This window comes from Phascolarctos cinereus, unplaced genomic scaffold (assembly GCF_003287225.1).
Source record: "Phascolarctos cinereus isolate Bilbo 61053 unplaced genomic scaffold, phaCin_HiC Scaffold_7;HRSCAF=346, whole genome shotgun sequence".
Taxonomy (NCBI): domain Eukaryota; kingdom Metazoa; phylum Chordata; class Mammalia; order Diprotodontia; family Phascolarctidae; genus Phascolarctos; species Phascolarctos cinereus.
The window spans coordinates 80,825,198-80,844,372 of NW_027556180.1; the positions used below are offsets into that span (position 1 = coordinate 80,825,198).

Here is a 19,175-nt window from a genome sequence, read left to right on the forward strand (position 1 = left end):
AAATTAAAAAGAGGGAAGATCTGAAACTTGGATATGGATGTGGAATGGTTTTTAAGTTAATGTAGAATAATAACACCAAAATGCATCATGAAGTTTTTGAAGGATTAATACCTTCCAAAAAAAGTTACTTAAAAAGGAAAAGGATAGTCATTGTTTGTTTCTATAAAATGCTTTGCCACATAACCCTGTAATGACACAAATTCAGTCTCTAGCATTTAATGCTCAGCATTATCTATCTATCATAACATCAACTCCACTGGGGGAAAAGTATTCCCAGCAAATTCGAAGTTCCATCTGACCACTAAGTTTTAGAATTGTGATACAGAAATGTATTTATATGTTTATATGCATAATATTTCTTTCAATGTGGATTACAAAACATGATGTTCAATGTGATAGTCCACAATCAACAAGTAAATTAGGCAAATGATTTCTTGGCAGTTTATTTGACCAATGTGAATTTGACCAATTTATTTGACCAATTTGAAGCAATTTATAAGGAGAGAAAATTTGTCATTTTTGGTCAAGTTGATTTGCAAGACTTGACTTTGGGCCAAGATATGAAGTTAAAGATTTGACCTTATGAATTGATCAATGTCCTACAGAAATTTCAATTCTTATTCTGATATTAAGCAAATAAGAAGTTAATTCTATAACCTGATTAGTTTTACTTGTCTGCCACCCACAAAGATTGGCCACAATTCAATCTAAAAGCAAAATTATATTATTGATGAATAAAAAGGTTCCTTGATCTTGGATGCCTGAAAAGAGTCTTTCAAAATAGATAGCATAATAAAAGTGTCTGTTGATAAAATATCAGAGACAAAGGTCTTTGTCCTCTTTACCTTGGCATTTTTTTTATTTGCTCCACCAACACCAAAACTCTCACTAAGATGAACTTGGGGATCAATATTGCATTGTTCTATGCAAATGACTCCCTCCATTATCCTACTATATGAAGCTTCCTGCATTTAGTAAGTATTTAATAAATGTTTGTTAAATTAAATCCTACTTCCTGTCTCCTTAGATTACTTTATGGTTTGAAACCATTAGCTTATATCTATCCTGGGTGTGCTTTCTTCCCAAATTCTTCTCCCTTTATTGATGGATAAGGGTGAGACTTCAAAGTGTTAGATCTCAGGTGGAAGCCAGTGAGTTGCTAGTCTTTGAGGCAATTTTCATTCTTGCAAACTGAGGAGCCTAGGAGGCAGACAATAACCATGAAGGGAAAGGGTCCCATTGTTGCTTAAAATGAAGCATCTTCCTGCAATGCAAAGAGTATAGATGAGTCACACCACATCTACAGTTACCTCAGGTGTACCTGCTGCAACACATAGGCCCTCCAGGTGCCATCAGATGAGTGATTACACATGAAATTAAACTGGGTGTACTGCAACCATGTCAGCACCACGGTCAGCACTCCAGCCAGTATGGTGCTTGCTAACAAGTTCAGAAATGGCATGTGTCAGGAAAGAGGACTCAAATCAAGGAAGGAGATATAAGCAATCATTCCTGCCTTCAGCTTTTTGTACCTCACTTACTCTAACCTCAGTTGCATTGGCCAACATTGCTTCAGCTAAGGGAGCAGCATCTCTTCCTCCCCTTACCCCACTACCACTTCTGTTTAAATTTCTCTTTTTTTCTGTTACTGCCACCAAAGTACACTTTGGCCTACAAGGGACCATCTCAGAATTTTCTGAAGTAGGTTTTCAAAAAGCCATTACAGGAATATGACGACAAAATTGTTAAATTAATGAAGCAAATTTACAAAGAATTATAGTTAAGCAAAACAAACCATAGGCAGCTAGGTGGCGCAGTGGATAGAGCACTGGCCTTGGAGTCAGGAGGACCTGAGTTCAAATCCAGCCTCAGGGTCTTGACACTTACTAGCTGTGTGACCCTGGGCAAGTCATTTAACCCCGACTGCCTCGCCAAAGACAAAAAACAAACAAACAAAAATATATTAACCATGTCTTAAAATGTATGTCTCACTTCACCACCTATGTACCAAGAAGGAAATACGCTTCTCTGTCAACTCTCTGTGGCATGCCACAACTCTCTGAAGTTGAGATCCCCTATATTATTTCTACCTATGGGGGAAAAAAAGGTCAGGTCATTTCCTTCACAGCATAGCTCATTCCCCCACAAGCAGAACTAAACTCATTCAGGCTGGCTCTAATTGGACAAGTCTGTTAGCAAGTATAGCTGGAGATGGCTCCAAGAAGCACCGTTTCCAAGGAATGAAATGGTGTGGGTCTGTCTGCTCCCTTCCCCCCAGCAACACAACCTTGGTTTTCCCTCTCTAAGATTCCCTTTAAAATTCAAAAACCCTGGAAGGATTCATACCTGAGCCTCTTTCCAACCTTAATTATCCAGTAATACCTTATCAAGAAGTCATACATAAAGACGGACACAGAATAGAAAAAGAGGGGAGAGAAAAGGTTGGGGATGAGGAAAGGACACATGATAAGGTAGAAAAAAGCCAGACAAATTTACCTCTACTTTGAATTTTTCCCAGAATGAACTATGCCACTCAAAATCTTTTCCTGGATCACCTTTGATAAGCATGCTGGTTTAATATTGGTTTTCTAACCCAATATGAATAGATCTGCATTTTCAATGATGGCTAGAATAATTTACAAATAATTTGGAAGCCTCCCAGATCAATATGATCTATTCTAGTTTCTCCTAATTTCAAGTCCCATATCACCAACTGCCTGCTAGACATTTATATCTCATAAATACCTCACACTAAATGTGTCCATAAGAGAACTCATAATCTTTTCCTCCAAACTTATCCATCTCCTGAAATTCCCTATTTCTGGTTAAGGGAACCTCATTCTCCCACTCAGTTTTCCAATCCTGAAATTATCCTTAACTTTCCATTCTCCTTATTCCAAAGCAATCGTCAAGCTTTGTCAAATCGATCTCTACAACATGTCTCCCAACCATCCCATCTTCTCTATTCACAAAGTCACTAAAGTCAGGCTTTCATAACTCCCACTTAGACTATTACAACAGCTTTCTAATTGTCTACCTTAAATTTCTCCCCACTCCAATCCATTGTATATATAGCTGCCAGAGTGATATTCTTAAAGGCTATATCTTACCACATCATTTACTCACTCAATAAATGACATTAGAGACCTAAGGATCTAAGATCAAACAGAAACATTTTGGTTTGGCATTTAAAGCCCTCCATCACCTAGGCCAGTTGTAGGGAACCTGTGGCCTCCAGACCACACGTGGCCCCTCTGACTGAATGCAAACTTCACAGAACAAATCCATTTAATAAAAGAATTTGTTCTGTAAAACTTGGATTCAGTCAAAAGGCCACACTTGAGGACCTAGAGGGCCACATGTGGCCTGGAGGCCATAGGTTCCCCAGACACTTGACACTTACTAGCTGTGTGACCCTGGGCAAGTCACTTAACCCTAACTGCCTCACTCAAAAAAAAAAAAAGATAAAGGAAATTTGCACAAATATGACAGAATAGCTGAAAGTAAGAGTCCAAAGTATGAATAGCAAAGGAAAACAGACACCTCTAACACCTTCGCCAAGTGGTGTAGTAGGAAAATTGGACTTGGAGCTAAAAGAATTGAGCTTGAGTCCTGGCTTAGATGTATGGCCTTGGGAAAATCACTTGACTCTCTGGAGATAATCGGTAATGTACAAAGTGAAGAGGTTTGAATACATGATCTCTAAAATCCCTTCAGTTCTAAGATGTTGTGAAGAATCAGATGCAAATTTAATATAAGAATGAGTCAATAAAAATAGAGAACAGCAAAATCTTGCATGTGAAGAGACCAGCTTTGGTGAGCTTCCTTCTGGTCAATACCAAAATAATACTACTAATAATATCAATTCACACTTATTAAATAAACTTTGTTTTTGGTGAGGCAATTGGGGTTAAGTGACTTGCCCAGGGTCACACAGCTAATAAATATTATTAAGTAAACATTTTAAGAGTTATAAAATACTTTCTTTATAACAACCTGTGAGGTAGGAAGGCAGTGTGTTATTTAAAAGGGGTAGCAGACTAGTAGAATCATCCATATTTATGCGCAAGAAAAGGCAAAGGTAATACCTTCATAAAAAACAAAAATATAATGATGATACAATAGTAATAGCCAAAGTTCTCTCAAGAAGGTAGAAAATTTGACAGTATATGGAGGCTGAATAAATTCTTACTGAGAAAAGAGTCAGGAAACCTTGGTTCTAGTCAATTAATCAATCAATTCATAAACATTTATTGGGTGCCTGCTATGTGCCAGGCACCATGCTAAGCACTAAAAGTACAAATACAAGTGAAAAAGAAAGATGCCTCTTCCCTCAAGGAGCTTACATTCTAGCAGAGCCAGAGAACATATTAAAAGGTTGAAAAGTGAGGAGCAGGGGGAAATGTACCCACAACTGGCCAGGAGAAAGTCCAGAGTCAGAAACAGAAGTCAGAGAGGAATGAAGATGTGAATGACTCGAACATTTTCCTTAAAATGGAGGTTCTGGGAAGAACCAACCAATCAGAGGATGCAATCACACAGATGGTGTAAATTTAATGAAATGGAGCATGGGAGCCATGTCTATTATTGTTCCAGCATTCTACACTGCTTGCTTGGTGGATCTAAGGCTATGGTTGCACTATATTAGTAAAGTATGAGACAAAGTTCTAGGGAGGAGTAGAGTGGAGAAGTAGAAGAGATATAGGAGTTTGAAGGAGAGAGGCAGGGTTTGAAAAGACTCTGTAGGAACTGGGAGGAAGAAACAATTAGGGGAGGGTAAAAAGATAGTCTTGCTGTAGTGAGGACCCAGTTGATATTGGATAATATTTGTAATGGACCCAGTCAAGTCAGCTGAATGACTTTCTCTAGCTTTGTTCAGTAGCATATGGAACATTGGAAAGGCAGATGGTGGGAATAATACAGGGTTGAGGTTGGCAATGCATAAGCAGTAATAGAACAAAGGGTCAAGAGATTCTAAAGGATAGTGTAGATTTGAATTGGTTATTGGACCAAGATTATGAAAAGAGGGAAGTCAGACCAGTGGCCTAAAAAGTACTGAGAGGTAGAGGAATGAAGAATACTTTTAAGAGGGATAAGGCAAAGTGATAGATGCAATGATAAGAGACCATCATTAGATAAAGGAATTTCAGTTTTGCTCATGGAAGTAGAACACTTATGGGTGATGGTGAGATCAAGAGTGTTACCATCACTACGTATACCTGAGGTAGAGTTGAGGAGTAAGTAGTGGGAGTTGAGAAGACTGAGGAACTGGGAGGTTACAGTGCTTGAGGCAATATTAACATGGATATTGAATTCCCCAAGTACAGGGGCAAGATCTGGGGAGGACAGGAAGACAGGAGTCAGATATTAAACTTCTTAAGAAAAGAGGGAGCACAATCTGGGGGTCAGCAGACAACAGTGACTGAGATATGGATTGGGTAATAAATGTAAATAGATTAAATCTTAAAGGAGGAAAGGTTGCTGGGAGATGGTGACAATTAGACTCATCAGACTATAAGCTCCTTGGGCAGCAGTAACCATCTTTTGACTTTCTTGGTATCCCCAGCATTTAGCATGATGCCTGGCCTATAACAGGTGCTTAATAAATATTTATTGACTGACTGATAAAGAGAAAGCAGAGCTATGAAGATCAAGAAGTATTTCAATTCTCCTTCCAGGACCATTATATTTGAGGGTATAAAAGAAGGGGCAGCCAGTTCTGGAGAGGATGGTAAAGGGTGTTAAGCCAGGTTTCTAGGAGTACTGAAAGATGGAAGGATTTATCAGAGAAGGAAGTCTAAAATGAAGTGGAGACAATTTTTAAAGGATTCCTAAATGGAGTTCATTATATCTGTTTTAAATGTACAGTTTCTAGGATATAACTACTGTCCACTATAAGAGCAAAAGTACTTCTTATAGTGAAAAGGGACAGTACGTATAACATAATTTTATGAACCAGAATGAAAACCCAAAAACAAAGTATTATTTGTCCACTAAAGAAGCATGTAGTTAATGGAGCAGATACTTCAAATTATTCATCAGAACATGAGATTTGGAGTAGGAAAAAAAACTTTAAAATATTCTAGTCCATGATGCCAAGCAAAGTAAGCAGAACCAGGAAAACGTTGTACACAGTAACAGCCATGTTGTGCAATGACTAACGTTGATAGCAACGCAAGGATCTAAGACATCTCTGAAGGTCTCATGATGGAAAATGCTATCCACATCCAAAGAAAGAACCAAGGAGTCTGAATGCAGATCGAAGCATACTATTTGCTTATTTTTTTCCTCTGTTTTGTTTTGTGTCCTCTTTCTGATGGTTCCTCCTATTGGTTCTTCCTTACAATATCATTAATGTGAAAATATGTTTAACAGGAATGTATATGTACAGCTTATATCAGACTGCAAGCTGTCTTGGGGAGGGGGGAGGGGAGGAAGAGGGAGAAAAGTTTTAAACTCAAAAGCCCATGGAAGTGATTGTTGATAAATCAAAATAAATTAATAAAAAATAATAATCTAGTCCAATTCCCTCACTTTACAGAGGAAGACTTGTCCAAAAACTTGAGGTATCTGACTGAGGTCACATGGGTAATAAGCAGAAAAGCCAGAATTTGAATCCATATCCCCTAACTCCAAATTCAATATATTTACCACTGCATGATGTTGTCTTCCTCTGTGGCACTGAAGTGCTTTATATGATTTACTTTCCTCATGTTTTGGTTCGACTGATTTTTAAATCATACAATAAACACATATTGTCTAGCCAGACCTGGCCTCCAGGCTGCACCAAGTGAACAACCACCCTGTTCTTCATCCTCAGTTGTCAACCCTTCTCCCATAATCCAGCTAGAATTTGCTGTGTCACCCATAGTCACACCTATACATAAAGTATCATGTTGCCAAAACAAGCAATTTCTGTGTCTACAAAAGATCTACCAGGAAGGGATACTAGGCAAGCTCAGATGCAACCAGGAATAGATTGCCCAAGCATCAAATATGTTTTATTACTGGTAGACAATTGACCCCGGGGAAATATCATGCCCCCAGTAACGTAAGGGCAATAAATAAAAAGTCTGGTAAATCAAGAACTCATTTAGCTAACTCTTTCCACTTGACTGTTACTTAAGGGTGATAAAATCCTAGCAGAAGAAAATGACCTAATCTTGTCTGAAAATCTATCTAGAAAGTTGTACCATAAACTCCAAACTCCTGACACTATCTGCACCAAAGTCCCAGATAACAATTTCATTTTTTTAAGGTTTTTTGTTTTTAGGAAAATTTTCATTTTAATGTCACATTGAATTTTAGTACATTTCAATCCAAGAGAAAAAACTGAGACGTGGTCTTAAGTACATGGAGATATACAGATATATAATCTGCCTTGTTATAATACATTTGTGACTGTGTGATAAAATGCAACTTGAGGGCAGATAGAATCCAGGCTCAATTGGGTAACTGTCACAGGAAGGAAGGCATTAAACACAATTCTCAAGTGTATATTTTTGTTTAATTTCAAAATCTCAGAATAGCATTAGATCTTTGCCTGGTCTGAAAAAGTTTAATTAAACACTAAGCTGGCTAAATAACTATCTTGAAAGGTTTAAACATAATTAATATAGAAAATACTTTCCCTCTAAACTCTATCTTACCTACATGGAAAAGGGAAGGGGGGAAAGGTAGACAATTTCTTCAGCAGCATATATGGCTGAATCCATCAAGCACTTTAAACTGGAAATGACCATTAAGGACTCTCATTAAAAAGAATCTGGCAAATTTCAAAAAAAAAACCTTAGCCACTTCATAAAAGACATCAGTTAAAGGGTTACATCAAGCATATATAATTTTCACATACTTTAATTTTTTTATTGTTTGAGATACAAAGGGCAATTTTGGACATAGAGTCACCAAGAAATGATTCACAATAATAAAAATTGTTCAGGTTCTACCTGAACAAGAATCCCACCAACATCCCAGACAAGTAGCCACACAGCCTTCCTCTGAAGTCCTACTTCTATTGAGACAACTCATTCTACTCTTCAGCATTTCTAAATTTCTAGGAAGTTATTTTTCCTAATATCAAGCTTAATTCTGCTTCTCTGCAACTTACAGGACACTAGAGGCCATCTACATCCACTTCCCCAACTGCTTCCCATTTTACAGATGAGAAAACTTCCACCCATTGCTTCTTTGTGGGCCAAAAAAGTTTAATTCCTTTTCTGTGTCACAACCTTTCAAATACTTGAAAACTGATACTGTGTTGCTCCCGCTATTCACTCTTTCACCCCTGTCTTCCTATGGCTTTCTCCAGCACCTTTTCAGTACCTGGGAAGCTACTGCATGCACACTCTTCATGTAATGCTAGATGCCACAAGCCCAATCCACTCACCAGTAACCTCCCTGAGATGTCTCACTGATAAGGGTATCCTGATTTGCCTTACGACTTTCTCTCAGCATTAGAGGGATACCATCCCTTACTTGCCAAAATATTATAGATTCAGCTTTTCCTGACTCTTTAGGACAAGCTCTCATCACAAGCATAAGCCCCAGTTCTCTCTTTCCCCCTTCAACAGGTTTCTCTTGGTCTTGCTTGAGGACAAAGCATCTGCTAGAATATTCCTGATTCTCAATTACATAAATTACAGAGGAAAAAATATGCAAATAATCCCCCATTATGTATGATAACCAGACAAGATACACACTTCTTCAAAATGCACTAAGCCCCAAATAAGAGATATGAGAAGTCACCCCTATACCATTCCTTTGCTAAAGTAGGAAGGCTATAAGTAAAGAACATTGCATGTATTTTCAGATTTTTTGAGTTATTAATAAGTTTTGCTGATTATTCCTCTTCTTTACCCTTTTCTTTCCTTAAAAAAAATGTATATTAAACGGCCCTCTGGGAGGAAAAAGTAGAAGAGGTACTGGGAGACATTTTGACTATGTAAAAACAAGAGCTATCCATAAAAATTTACTTAAAAAATAAAAATACACTAAATTTTCATGGTTAGTGAAGTTTGTCTGGGGCTCATTCTTCTTCCAAATGATGAATACTACTCCCTCTTCCCACCCCCCTAATTCCTGGGCCTGTCTTGAGTGCCAATAACTTTCTATACATTACCGTAGTAATGTTAATAGGTTTTAAACAGTCATAATCAGTGAGAGGCAGTTCAAAGTTGAAATCCTCATCTTCTCTTGCTCTTCTGGTTCCATATATTTTGATAGATGAGAAAGAGACAGAGAAAGAGAGAGACAATAGCAGAGATGGATAGGTGACAGAGTAAAGATAGACAGGGGATAGATATAACATATTATGGTATCATATACAGATATACACAATGTATAATAAATATACATTTAGGATATAAAAGATTAAAACTGCACAAGGATTTTTGGGATACCCTGTGTGTATGTATGTATATGTGTATATATATCATATTCATATTTATAATTCATAAGTTATATATGTAATATAAAGGGTATCCTGAAAGTCTTCATGAAGCTTTAAGATTTCATATCTTAAGTGTATCTATATCTATCACCTATCCATCTCTATCTTTCTATATACACATACATGTATGCATACATACATACTGACATAGATATGTGTGTCCTTAGAGTTGGGGTATGCTGTGAAAGTACAATTGTCATAAACACCTTCTTCAAGACCACTTTTTACTCTAGCCCCCAATTAAATCTAATCCCTTTTTCTTAAAATACAGGCTGGGGATTCTGAAAATGGTAAGCATGACCATAAAAACAAAAACACCTTAGGCATAAATTTGCAATTCAGGAAAAACACTAAAAGGCTTTCCTTCTGGGAAAATTTCACCCAGTCTCTTAGAACCTATACAGATCCATGAGAAGCCTATTGGGTCCTAAAAAAAATCCCCAAAATGTTTCCAGAGGCTGAGGAAGAGATATCGTATAAGCCATGGTACTCCAGATGGGTTAATACTTCCCTTATGCAAGAGACAACCTACTTGATATGTCAAAATATCATTAAGAGAAACAAAAGGAAGTTGGTCTTGAAGGGCAGTAAAAACAGCATGAATTAAAAATGTTGCTGGGGGATTAGCTGATCTAAAAGGAATAATAACCTGGCGGGCACAGTAGAAGCTGCTTTCCACTCATCCCCAGCCCTAACTTTCACAAACTAAAAAGTTTCCCTACCTCTCCCCAAAAAAAGGTTTACATAAATGTAGGGCCTCTGTGCCTTTCCCAGGATGTCTGACAAAAGGGTATCAGATAGTCGTTATTCACTAACATTTCACTGAACCCTCTGAGGCACTAGAAGAACCAGGACCCCTTCCTTAGGAACAAAAAACAGGGACACTCATGTTTGGGCATAAAAGATTTCCAAATAAACCTCTTATTCGTATTTTCCATATATCCAAATAGTTCATCTTTCATGGTCATTTAGGGTATAAATTGGGGAGTGGTGTTCCAGGAAGGAAAGAATTAATCGGGCAATCATAATCCTTTTGGGACAGTAACAGGTACACTTACCTCCTTAATAATAATAACTGACATTTATACAGCACTTTAAAGTTTGCAAAGGGTTTCGCATGTATTTTCTGTTTGTGCCTCACTAACAGTCCTTTGAAGTATTGTTATCCACACCTTATGGATAAGGGAACTGAGGCCCAGAAAGCCTTGTCCATGGTCACACAGTAAGTGTCAGAGACAGGATCTGAACCCAAGTCTTTCTGGCTGACCCCAGCACTCTATCACTATGCCCTGCTGTCCCTTTAAGTAAACATAACTTACAAGAACACGTAAGCTAGAAGTATGTGTGTCCCTGATCCTTACATGTGCAAGAGTGGTTCTTCAGGCATTTAAGAGTGCCTGTGATGGTTCCTACTTAAGGAAACTGTACAGGTCTATTTCACATTTAAGATGAGGATTGGATTATCATAACTATGATAACCCAAACACTTTCTTAACAGCTTTCATAGCAATTACCCACAGAATTTTTTGTGCTCTCTACTAGCCAAGTGAAAGGAAAAGACTTCCTCACAGGTCTGCCTTCCACAGCCCTACTCAGGAATCATCTTTTGGCAGTGAGGTGGTTCCCATTTTCTAACCAAGGTCAAGGCTATATCTTAATGCCTCAAAATCTATCAGAATTATATTTTACTTTCTCTGTCCTTCCTTGGCACTTTTTTCCCTAAAAACAAAACAAAACAAAAAAACCTCTACTTATACAATAAACATCACAGATCAGTCCAGGTGTAGCTCCCTGCCCACCCAAATCTTCCTTCCCGATTTATGGTAGACTCCACTCAAAGGCAAGAATTCATGGCTGGGTTAATTTCCCTGTCTTTTCTGGTTCCTCTCATCTATATGGGCTATCCCTGCTATACTTAGCAGGGGAATAAAGCCTGTGACACCTAAAACAAGTTCTATGTTGAGTCCAACACCACTCAGCCCATATAACTAGGGCCTTTAGCTTGCTTACAATTGATTTGGCTCCAAGGTCCTTTCACTTTTTCCCTCCCTGTATTCTGACTTCTGTCAAAACCGTGACCCCCTCCTTTGTTCCTCCAATCAACTAGTCTGTCAGTTTCATTAGCCCTGCTAAATCCTGAGGTCCCATGTGTCCTACTAACCAATCCCTAAAATGATCTTTTAATCCTCTTCTAAAAGTCTCCATCAGTACTGCCTCCTCCTAGCTTAAAATAGCTTGCAGCTGAGGAAACTCATTAATATATTCAATTAACGGCCAAGTACACTGCCTTAATCCCAGCATTAACATTGAAGTGTCCCTTCCTTTTCTTCATGTACACAAAAAACTCACCAGGAACTCAGCCTTGAAATGCTGATAGTTCCCCAGACTTTCCTCCATTAACAGTACTGGCCAATTAAGCACAGCCCACCCTAGTTTCCTGAATGATGAAGTCTTCCTTCACTTGATCAGTTACAAAGGTGTAGGCCTGAATCATTTAGACCAACTCACACTGCCTGAATAAAGCTAGCAGCTCTTCTCTCTGTTGCCCTAAAATGACCAGGGAAGCTATAATGAGCTCCAGTTGGAAAGAGCCACTAACAAAGGAGGGAAGGGTGGGGCTGTCTAAGTCACCCAAAAGGGCCACTCTTGTTGAGTTACCACATAAACAAGTAGCAGCTGCTACCCCTGTAATTGTTCCTTTGACCCGTTCCCCACATGAACTAAGCCTTCTTGGGTGGCCATTGAGGCAATGCCATTAGGGCTAGCACATCAGTCCCACTGTGACAAATGTACCTCCCCACGCCTTAGCCTCCTACCTGGAATGTTCTCTCTTCCTTCTCATCTCTGATTCCTGGCTTCCCTGGATCCTTTCAAATTCCAACTAAAAACCCATCTTCTACAGGACGTCTTGTCTCTTAATTCTAGTGCCTTCCCTCTATTTGTCTTATATACAGCTTGTCTGTACATAATACATAGGATATATATGATGTTTGTGCAAAATACATATGATTGCAAAAGAAGCCACTCTAGACCAATGGGTGTCAAACTCAACTGAGATCAACATATTGACTTTGAAAACCACAAATTAACACTATTTTGTATTGCAATTTATTTTGTTAAGCATTTTCCAATTACATTTTAATGTGGGTCAGGCCATACTCTTTTGACACCTCTGCTCTACACTTCACAATGTTCTATACTGGGATTGTTTGCTTTAGGGATTTTCCACATCAAAATTTTAATAATAAATTTACATGGTATTAGCAATGTATGTGAAACTCGAGCAGGGTTAAGCAGGTTCCCTTTATCAGTGTAAACAAAAAGTCTTGTGGGACTGAGGCCCCATGATTATACCCATTCTTCCGATAAAGATGAAAAATATCTTCATTGGCAAAAACTTAATTCTTGAAAGGAGATGCTGCAGAATCCTTTAAAATATGGAGTCTTCAAAATTGAACTTTATTTAACAGTCTAAGAAAAAACACTACTAAGAGATAAGGCAAGGTTCTTGTCATTTATCATAAAACTATTTTCTACAACTACCCTTATAGGCTAGACAGACATGAATAGAATCATCCACACAAAATGACCCATTGGCATTAAAAGAACTCTTTGAGATAATTTAGCCTGGGAGAAGGCTGAAAGAGGACTTAATGACCAAATATATGAAAGGGCCATTGTCCAAAAGATGATGATGGCCAGCTATTCTTTAGAATGAGTCATATTCCCTCATTCTTTCAGTAAATACTTACGCCAAGCTAAGGGAGTCTCTGCCTTATCCTCTATGTACTGGAGATTTTTAGTAATGTGGGGGAGGGGAGCATGTCACAAAAAAGGGGAAATTTATGTAAATACTGCATATGATGAGCTGAAGAGAGAAGAGATGGGAAGCAGAGAGATCAGTTAGAAGACTAGTATAGCAATTCAGACAAGAGGGTGATAAGGGCTTGAACAAATAGTGGCAGTGGGAATGGAGAAAGGTGAATACCTGAAACATCTTGAAGAAATGACATAACGTGATCACTTAGGAGATGTAGTGGACAAAGAAGGGAAGGAGAGTCAAAAATAACTCCAAAATTTTAAGCCTGGGTAACTGTGAAAATGGTGATAGCATTGATGGAAATAGAGAAATAGGAAGGTCTTCCCTCTTCTATGCCTATCTTACCCATCCATCACTCTGAGAAATACCATTATGCCACTGATCTACTAAGAAAAAATTCTCAGAGTCATCTTTGATGAGTCACTTATCCTTTACCTCTATATATCTGGCCTATTATTTTCAGAGAATAGATGACAACAGCCCATCAAACTAGCTGCTGTATGCTGAGGTAGTATGGGGCAACCACAAGCTGAATGGACAGAAGACACTCTCCAGTTATGAACTGATCCAACCATTCCAGAGAGCAATTTGGAACTACACCCTACAGGCTATAAAACTGTGCATACCCTTTGATCCCAAAAAGATTTTTTTATTAAGGAAAAGGATTCATATGTACAAAAATACTTTTAGCAACTCTTTTTGCTGGCAAAGAATTGGAAATTGAGGGAATGCTCATCAACTGGGGAATGGCTGAACAAGTTGTGGTATATGATTGAGATGGAATACTATTGTATTATAAGAAATGATGAGCAGCATGATTTCAGAAAAACCTGGAAAGACTTACATGAACTGATACAAAGTGAAGTGAGCAGAACCAGGAGAACACTGTACATAGTAACAGCAATACTGTACAATGATCTATTATGAATGACTTAGCTATTCTTAGCAATACAATGATCTAGACAATTTGGAAGGACTTAATGATAAAAAATGCTATCCATCACCAAAGGAAGAACTTATAAAGTCTGAATCAGATCAAAGCACACTATTTTTTACTTTCTTTATTTTTCTTGTATTTTTTGTCTGTGTTTTCTTTCATAACATGACTAATATGGAAATACGCTTTACATGACTATACATGTATAACCTAAATCAAATTGCTTGCCTTCTCAGTGAGGGAGAAGGGAGGAAGAGAATTTGGAACTTAAAATTTATAAAATAAATGTTAAAAATTTTTACATGTAATTGAAAAAAATAAAATATTGGAGAAGAAAGACACCCTCCAATGACAATGACACATATCTTTCAATGATATAACATACCAATGGACCACTGAGAAACAATAGTGCCACTCAACCAAAGATAACTTGTAGGAATAAATATGACAGCCCTTTCAAAACAAAGACTTCCTTTTGGACTCATAGTCCAATAAAAAGAGTGTTAGATACAGTGTCAGGGACCTTGGGTATGATTCTGGGTTCTGCTATTTCCTAACCACATTACCTTGGGCAAGTCATTCATTATGTCTAGGCTTCAATTTCTTCATCTGTAAAATAAGAGTGTTTGACTAGTTGACCTCTAAGGTCCCTTTCTTCTCTCAAAATGGATGATCCTATGCAGCACAGCCAACATCATTGGGCTCTTCAAAGTATATAGCTATAGCATTAAATCCAAGTTTAGTCTTTCCATGAATGTCACATGAAAAAGACTATCATTCACAAGCTGGCCTCTTCAACTATACCTACATACAGATGGCAGAGATGGAAAACTAAAAACTAATAATATCTGAAAATTAAGAACAGCTCTGTATGAGAACTCCAGGCAAGTCACTTTTCTCTTACAGTCCTCAGTTTCCTTATCTGTAAAACTGGAGTTGGATTTGATAACCTCTAAGGTCCCTCCATTTTATGATTCCATTATTTAACCTTTCAATGCACCAGGCTACTTTAATTCTATAAGGTTGTAAATGGCAGAGGAGGTTCAAAACCACATGGGTAGAGAGGGAATCCCTCTCTAGGAGTTCCCTAAACTACTGAAATCACAGGTCCAGACAAAAAAAAATGTAAGTATTAAAAATAAAATCTAAAAGTCCTTCCTTTTATTAAAAGAAGCAGATTTTGGCTTAACACAAGAGAAAATTCCCTAACAGTTCAAGTTGTCTAAAAATAGAATAAGCAGTTTCGTGAGGCAGTGAGTTCTGCTGGATGGAAATATTCAATCAAAAGTTGGATGACTAGTCAGGAATATTATAGAAGAGGAAATTCACATATTAGATCCCTTCAAAGCCCTTGCAGGCCCTCAAGGAGACATCAGTTTCAGCTAGATTATTTTCAATAATCGGGACCACTTCATTCCAGGCACTTTACTAAGTACTAATGATACAAAGGAGTTGGGTTTTTGCTTTCGTTTTAATGTCACAGTCTCTGCCCTCAAGAAGCTTATATTCAACCAAGGACTGGATATGATATGATTATAAATAAGTATAATAAGAGGGGGAAATGTGATGGAGGCAAAGGAGTAATCCAGACAAAGCACACTAAGAAAATTCAAGAAGGAAGAGAACATTTTCAGCTGCAGAGGGGGAAAGGAAAACCAGGGTAAGCTTCCCCAAACAGGTGGCAGCCTGGTGTATTGAAAGGTTAAATAATAGAATCACAAAACAGAGGTACCTTAAGAGTTGAAGGAAATGAAAGGCTCTGAAGGGGTAAGATAGGATATAACCTAGAAGAGATAATGCGACTGCGCTGCAGGAACTCCCTCTTCCAATGCAGATCTTCTCCTTCTCTGCAGCTTAGTCTGTGTTTGTTTAACTAGTTAACCCACTACTACTTAAAGTCACCTAGCAGAGAACAGAGCCTTGAGAGATTATTATGACATAAGTAAGGGGCATTTCAGGAAAGAAGTAAAGAAAAGTTTACTTAACTTCTCGAAAGTCTGGTTTTCTTCTTCTCTCTATCCCCATTGCAATCCCACATGTAAAATGTTAAGTCACCTCATGACATGATTTAAAGGACAGCTAATAATTTTATAATATACCTAACAATATTACATTAAATGCTAACAAAATGTTTAGTGAGTGGTAATAACCTTCCATTTGGATGTTAAAGTCCCTATAGAATAGCAAGTTAAATCCTGAAAACAGAGCAAAATGAGATTTTGCCATCAGAAATCACAGCATTTTTTATCCTATTCTAAGATGGCTGTAGGAGGAAGGAAGAAGGAGAAAGAAGGAGGGGTTGGGGAAGGAGACAACACCTAAAGCACCAGAATGTGAAACTGACTATGAAGAGATCTCTGGAATTCAGGTGAGTCTCACAAAAACAAAAAAAACATATCCGCGGAAATGTCAAATGCCAATTAAACACACTTCTTAAAAGGAAAATCCTGAGGTTATCTAATGGAATGCATGCTGTTTATTCTGGATAGTCACCTCAATAATCGACAAGCACTGATTAAGCACCTTCTACACGTCAGGCACTACACTAGGCACTAGGGATATTTTTTAAAAAATGAAACAGTCACTGCCCTCAAGGAAAAGAGGCTATTTTTAATGTCTCATAGAAAAGAAATGGTAAGAATTTCAACCTATACCGTTTTTGATGCAGTCATGACCTACCAAGAATCTCCATGAAATTTCTAAGATCTGCATGAAAAGTCCTGTCTCACTACCCACACCTGGGATCTCCTCTCCGTACCATCACATATTATGGCTATGTACCATTTGTACAGTGAGTCAGCATTTTCCTGGCACTCCTTAGCACGTACTTGAGGGCCACAAAATGGGGGAAGAACAGGGAAAGTACAAATAGTACAAATCTTCAAATCAAGATTAAATTCTATACTTTTCTTTCTGAAGACTTCTACTTAACAGCCCTATTGATAAATATGCTTCTCATTTTCATTAAAGAGGCCAACCTTTTTCATTGGGCCTAAGATGGATTCTAAATCACTCCTGATTTAGAAAGAGGAGAAAGAAAAAAAATCTGAAAGCAAAAGTGCATCTTTTTCTAGTAGGTTAATACAGGGCATACTCTCCAGGTTTGAGAAGAGGGGGATTTGGAAAGTAATTCCCGATTAAAGTCCTGGGGGAAAAAGTAATTATAGAGTGTCTGATAGTGTGATTTTCCATGAAGAAACTTTATTTGCTCAACAATTAGCATAGTCAATCTAATAAAATATGATCAACCCTTGATGGTATCAGTGTTCCACACCATTAGCAATAGATAAAATATGAAAGGAGTCTGTAAACACATCCTGCTATTACACAGGTTTAGATATAATGCAGGTCAAATCATATCCTAGTAATGAGGGCTATCTCACGAAGAATGCTCAATATTGCTCTTCCTTGAGACTGCATAGGAATTTGGGGAACTGCTTCTAGACATGAGTGGTTTACCATCCTCTAATAATACTCCCTCATTGGCCAATGAGCTAAAAGAACTGATGTCTCAGTGGAAATTTAAAAGAAAGTGACCCCACTCTAAGTTCTCTCTTCTCTCCAAGCTACCAATAATTTAATTGTTGTTTCTAGCCCTTTCCTGAAAGCAGCAGGGAGGGAAGGTTTCCCTAATTTCCATTATCCCTCTCTAATGGTTTGAGCACATGGCATCCAAAGCATATATCCAGCCTAGCAAAGCTTAAGCCTGGCTGTGGGTTGCATCTTGTGTGTGTGTTCTTTCCTGATCTTATGCAAATAAGTATCTAGTCAGAGAAGGCTGTGTCCATGTATGACAATGACCTTATGGAATCCAAGAGGTCCAAAGACCCTGCGTAACACAAGCTCAGAGCCTACTAGCGGTAAGGGAAGGTATCTCCAGCAACTACTCCATTACTCTTGGAGGTGACCACTACCAAGAGAATTGACCCAGGCCTGGACTATTCTATCGGACATCATGGACTAGAAGCTGATTGGACAATATAGAGACAAGATGAAGTAAAATGTCTAATTAGCAGTACTGCAAACTGCTTTATGTTCTGATGAGGTTCAGGTATCAGCCTCCTAAGAGAGTATAATAGTAGTTCTAAGTTAAATTACTGAATCCTGTTTTGAGTTACATCAATGTGCAATAGAAGTCTTTTTGCGTCCATTACCATTTATTTTGCGTGTAGGAAATATATAACCAGGAGGTATCCTGGTACAGCATGTAATGAACAGTGGCCATAGATACATCTAATAACCAAAATGAGTACAAAATACTTATATAAATGAAAAAGTACTTCTGTAAATAGTACTATACCCAGTTAACTCTTCCAATAAGCATTGAAAAATAAGCATGCTTGAGAGCAGAGATATAAAAAGAGCAGGAGCTCTTCCACAGGTTCTTTCACTCATATTTTTAAACCCTAGAAAGAGATCCTAAACTCAGTTTTTCATTTCCCTACCAATAAAATGGCAATATCTAGACTGTAATCATTTACCTGTATTTCAGGTCACTTATAAGAACAACACGTAATGTTGGTTAAGCACTAGAAGAATACTGTTACGCTTAACTGAACTGGGACATATAACCATACATGTAATCTTTAATAAAAAAAGAATGTCTCCATTTCCTACCCCAATAAAGAGACACGGATTTCCCTTTGCATACATATGTATACTTTTATTTATTTAGTCATTCAACAAATAGCACCTACCATATGCTGTATAACTAGAGAAGATACAAAAAAACATAAATTCCCTACCCTTAAGAAGTTTACTCCCAAAACATCATTTGTTTAATGGGAAGCATTTTGACAGATATAAGATTTCTTCATTACTTGGATGCCAGATATTCCTATAGTTCTATGAATGGTTCACAGAGATTTTCATTTTAATCAGTAGCACTGTCTAAACTAAATCCAACAACTCCTCAGTTAATGCAGATAAGATTAGAATGTTAAAATAAACTGAGGCTCTTACTGAATGTA

At 37.8% G+C, this 19,175-nt stretch overlaps 1 protein-coding gene across 2 annotated transcripts in view; it reads right to left on the minus strand.

Annotated features, from left to right (window-relative positions):
* ADAM23 (ADAM metallopeptidase domain 23) overlaps positions 1 to 19,175 on the minus strand; it is a 244,957-nt gene that overhangs the window by 222,995 nt on the left and 2,787 nt on the right. The window lies entirely within an intron of this gene.